The following is a 4839-nucleotide window of genomic DNA, read 5'->3' as shown; positions in this document are numbered from 1 at the left end:
GGAGTAGGTTGATTTGATCTTAGTTTCAGACTAGTTGGGCACAACATTGTGGGCCGAAGGGCCTGTACTGTGCTGTACAGTTCAAAGTTCTCTGTTCTGTGTAACCTATCGTGACCTTCACCCTCTCGTCGGTGGACAGAGGGTTATCGGTTCGGTGCTGTGGGGATGGCGGGTTGCTGGGGAGGACGGTGATGGGGGGGGGGGGAGGAGGGAGGAGAGAGGGAGAGGGAGAGGGAGGAGAGGGGAGGAGAGGGAGGAGAGGGAGAGGGAGAGGGAGAGGGAGGGGAGAAGGAGGGGGGGGGGAGAGGGGAGGGAGGAGAGGGGAGGGCAGGTAATTTGGGGTTGGTCTCCGGAGGTTTGACCCACCCCGCATACCCCTGCCTTTGAACGCGCACCCAAGGTCTGAACCCTCCTCCTTCTCTTATAGCGGATCACAGTGTATGTGGGGAAACCCTTCACCATGGAGAGCCTGCTGACCAGCCTGAAGTCCGAGAACCGATCTCCGGTGAGTAACCCCGGCGGTAATTCAGTCTCAGGGGAAGTGGCAAACGGTCAGGGCACGTTTTCATACAGGGGGGAGCCACTCCACCATAGCCTCTCCCTCCCACTCCCTCTCACCTTCCCTCCCTCCCAGCTCTACCCCAACTTCCGGCTCTCCCTCTATCCCTCACAGCGCTTTCCCCTTCCAAACCCTCTCCCTCTCTCTCCCCTCTCCCCCCCCCTCATCCCTCTCCTCCCTCTCCTCCCCTCTCCACCCTCTCCTCCCCTCTCCTCCTCTCACCTCCCCTCTCCTCCCTCTCCCTCCCCTCTCCTCCCTCTCCTCCCCTCCTCCCCTCTCCTCCCCTCTCCCTCCTCTCCCTCTCCTCCTCCCTCTCCCTCCCACCCCTCTCCTCCCCTCCCCTCTCCTCCTCCCCTCTCCTCCCTCCCCCCTCCCCCTCTCCTCCCCTCTCCTCCCTCTCCCCTCCCCTCTCCTCCCTCCCTCCCTCACCCTCTCCTCCCTCTCCTCCTCCCCTCCCTCCTCTCCCTCCCTCTCCTCCTCCTCCTCCCTCCTCTCCCTCCTCTCCTTCCTCTCCCTCCCTCTCCTTCCCTCTCCCTCCCTCTCCTCCCTCTCCCTCCTCTCTCCACTCTCCCCTCTCCTCTCTCCCCCCCCTCTCCTCCTCTCCTACTCTCCTCCCTCTCCTCCCTCTCCCCCCTCTCCTCCCTCTCCTCCCTCTCCTCTCCCTCTCCCTCTCCTCCTCTCCTCCCTCTCCTCCTCTCCTTCCCTCTCCTCCTCTCCCTCCCTCTCCTCCCCTCTCCTTCCTCTCCTCCCCTCTCCTTCCTCTCCCTCCCTCTCCTTCCTCTCCCTCCCCTCCTCGCCCCTCTCCTCCCCTCTCCTTCCCTCTCCCTCCCCTCTCCCTCCGCTCTCCTCCCTCCCTCTTCCTCCATCTCCTCCCCTCTCTTCCCTCTCCCTCCCCTCTCTCCTCTCGCTCCCCTCCTCCTTCCTCTCCCTCCCCTCTCGTTCCTCTCCCTCCCCTCTCGTTCCCTCCCTCCCCTCTCTTCCCTCTCCCTTCCCTCTCTTCCCTCTCCCTCCCCTCTCCTTCATCTCCCTCTCCTCTATCATTAACTCTCTCCCCTCGTGCAACAGACTCGAGGGGCTGAATGGGCCCTCCTCCTGTTCCTGTGTAACAGGCTCGAGAGGGGCTGAATGGGCCTCCTCCTGTTCCTGTGTAACAGGCTCGAGAGGGGTTGAATGGGCCTCCTCTTGTTCCAGTGTAACAGGCTCGAGAGGGGCTGAATGGGCCTCCTCCTGTTCCTGTGTAACAGGCTCGAGGGGGCTGAATGGGCCTCCTCCTGTTCCTGTGTCACAGGCTCGAGAGGGGGGCTGAATGGGCCTCCTCCTGTTCCTGTGTAACAGGCTCGAGGGGGGCTGAATGGGCCTCCTCCTGTTCCTGTGTCACAGGCTCGAGAGGGGGGCTGAATGGGCCTCCTCCTGTTCCTGTGTAACAGGCTCGAGAGGGGCTGAATGGACCTCCTCCTGTTGCTGTGTAACAGGCTTGAGAGGGGCTGAATGGCCTCCTCCTGTTCCTGTGTAACAGGCTCGAGAGGGGCTGAATGGGCCTCCTCCTGTTCCTGTGTAACAGGCTCTAGAGGAGCTGAATGGGCCTCCTCCTGTTCTGTGTAACAGGCTCGAGAGGGGCTGAATGGGCCTCCTCCTGTTCCTGTGTAACAGGCTCGAGAGGGCTGAATGGACCTCCTCCTGTTCCTGTGTAACAGGCTCGAGAGGGCTGAATGGGCCTCCTCCTGTTCCTGTGTAACAGGCTCTAGAGGAGCTGAATGGTCCTCCTCCTGTTCCTGTGTAACAGGCTCGAGAGGGGCTGAATGGACCTCCTCCTGTTCCTGTGTAACAGGCTCGAGAGGGGCTGAATGGGCCCCCTCCTGTTCCTGTGTAACAGGCTCGAGAGGGCTGAATGGGGCCTCCTCCTGTTCCTGTGTAACAGGCTCGAGAGGGGTTGAATGGGCCTCCTCCTGTTCCTGTGTAACAGGCTCGAGAGGGGCTGAATGGACCTCCTCCTGTTGCTGTGTAACAGGCTTGAGAGGGGCTGAATGGCCTCCTCCTGTTCCTGTGTAACAGGCTCGAGAGGGGGCTGAATGGGCCTCCTCCTGTTCCTGTGTAACAGGCTCGAGAGGGGGGCTGAATGGGCCTCCTCCTGTTCCTGTGTAACAGGCTCGAGAGAGGCTGAATGGGCCTCCTCCTGTTCCTGTGTAACAGGCTCGAGAGGGGCTGAATAGCCTCCTCCTGTTCCTGTGTAACAGGCTCGAGATGGGCTGAATGGGCCTCCTCCTGTTCCTGTGTAACTGGCTCGAAGTGGCTGAATGGGCCTCCTCCTGTTCCTGTGTAACAGGCTCGAGAGGGCTGAGTGGCCTCCTCCTGTTCCTGTGTAACAGGCTGGAGAGGGGCTGAATGGGCCTCCTCCTGTTCCTGTGTAACAGGCTCTAGAGGAGCTGAATGGGCCTCCTCCTGTTCCTGTGTAACAGGCTCGAGAGGGGCTGAATGGGCCTCCTCCTGTTCCTGTGTAACAGGCTCGAGAGGGGCTGAATGGACCTCCTCCTGTTCCTGTGTAACAGGCTCGAGAGGGGCTGAATGGGCCTCCTCCTGTTCCTGTGTAACAGGCTCGAGAGGGGCTGAATGGGCCTCCTCCTGTTCCTGTGTAACAGGCTCTAGAGGAGCTGAATGGTCCTCCTCCTGTTCCTGTGTAACAGGCTCGAGAGGGGCTGAATGGACCTCCTCCTGTTCCTGTGTAACAGGCTCGAGAGGGGCTGAATGGGCCCCCTCCTGTTCCTGTGTAACAGGCTCGAGAGGGGCTGAATGGGCCTCCTCCTGTTCCTGTGTAACAGGCTCGAGAGGGGTTGAATGGGCCTCCTCCTGTTCCTGTGTAACAGGCTCGAGAGGGGCTGAATGGCCCCTCCTATTCCTGCGCCTTGTCACTGTGATGTCTGGGCAGTTGCCTCCCTCGCCATCTCTCTTGGGAATTATTTTGACCTTCATTTCCGTTGTTGCCGCAGATGGAGATGCGGAAAGCCCTGACGGATTTCATTCAGAGCGAGATGTGGCTGCTGAAGGCTCGGGCAGAGGCGATGCACCAGCGGTATCACCAAGCTCGACAGACGGGGACACGCTAGCGAGACGGGTGGCAAAGGGCCGGTGCGGACCAGAACAGAACAAAGGAGACTGAGCCAGCCCCCGTTCCTCGTGGGACGCTCGGAGATACACCATTGAGCTTAACCTGTTGTGTGGCAGGGCCGTGATCAGGTTTAAGCTGTGCTGATCATGCCGAAGACTTTGAGAGTGACCAGTGTGGCCGGAATGAGGCCGGAACACTCGGGGACGTGGGGAGGTCTTACCGGCTCCTGCCCCATCCAGTGGACCCTCCCCTCCCGCCACCCATCACCCCAGGGCTTCATCATGCCAATCATCACGGTATAGCTCGAGAGCTCGTTCATAATCACGCATAATTGACACAGCGCTCCCGACACCGATACAGAGCTCCCCAAGGCATCGATACAGAGCTCCCCAAAACATCGATACAGAGCTCCCCAAGGCATCGATACAGAGCTCCCCAAAACATCGTACAGAGCTCCCCAAAACATCGATACAGAGCTCCCCAAAACATCGTACGGAGCTCCCCAAAACATCGATACAGAACTCCCCAAGACATCGATACAGAACTCCCCAAGGCATTGATACAGAACTCCCCAAGACATTGATACAGAACTCCCCAAGGCATCGATACAGAACTCCCCAAGACATCGACATAGAGCTCCCAAGACATCGATACAGAGCTCCCCAAGGCATCGATACAGAGCTCCCCAAGGCATCGATACAGAGCTCCCCAAAACATCGACACAGAACTCCCCAAGGCACCGACACAGAACTCCCCAAGATATCAATACAGAGCACCCCAAGGCATTGACATAGAGCTCCCAAGACATCGATACAGAACTCCCCAAGGCATCGATTCAGAGCTCCCCAAGGCATCGATACAGAGCTCCCCAAGGCATCGATACAGAGCTCCCAAGGCACCGATACAGAACTCCCCAAGACATCGACATAGAGCTCCCCAAGGCATCGATACAGAGCTCGCAAGGCATCGATACAGAGCTCCCCAAGGCATCGATACAGAGCTCCCCAAAACATCGATACAGAGCTCCCAAGGCACCGATACAGAACTCCCCAAAACATCGATACAGAGCTCCCCAAGACATCGATACAGAACTCCACGTCATCGATACAGAACTCCCCAAGACATCGACATAGAGCTCCCAAGACATCGATACAGAACTCCCCAAGACATCGATACA

Source organism: Scyliorhinus torazame, chromosome 22 (assembly GCF_047496885.1).
Source record: "Scyliorhinus torazame isolate Kashiwa2021f chromosome 22, sScyTor2.1, whole genome shotgun sequence".
Classification (NCBI taxonomy): domain Eukaryota; kingdom Metazoa; phylum Chordata; class Chondrichthyes; order Carcharhiniformes; family Scyliorhinidae; genus Scyliorhinus; species Scyliorhinus torazame.
Note: the sequence above shows the minus strand (reverse complement) of the source record.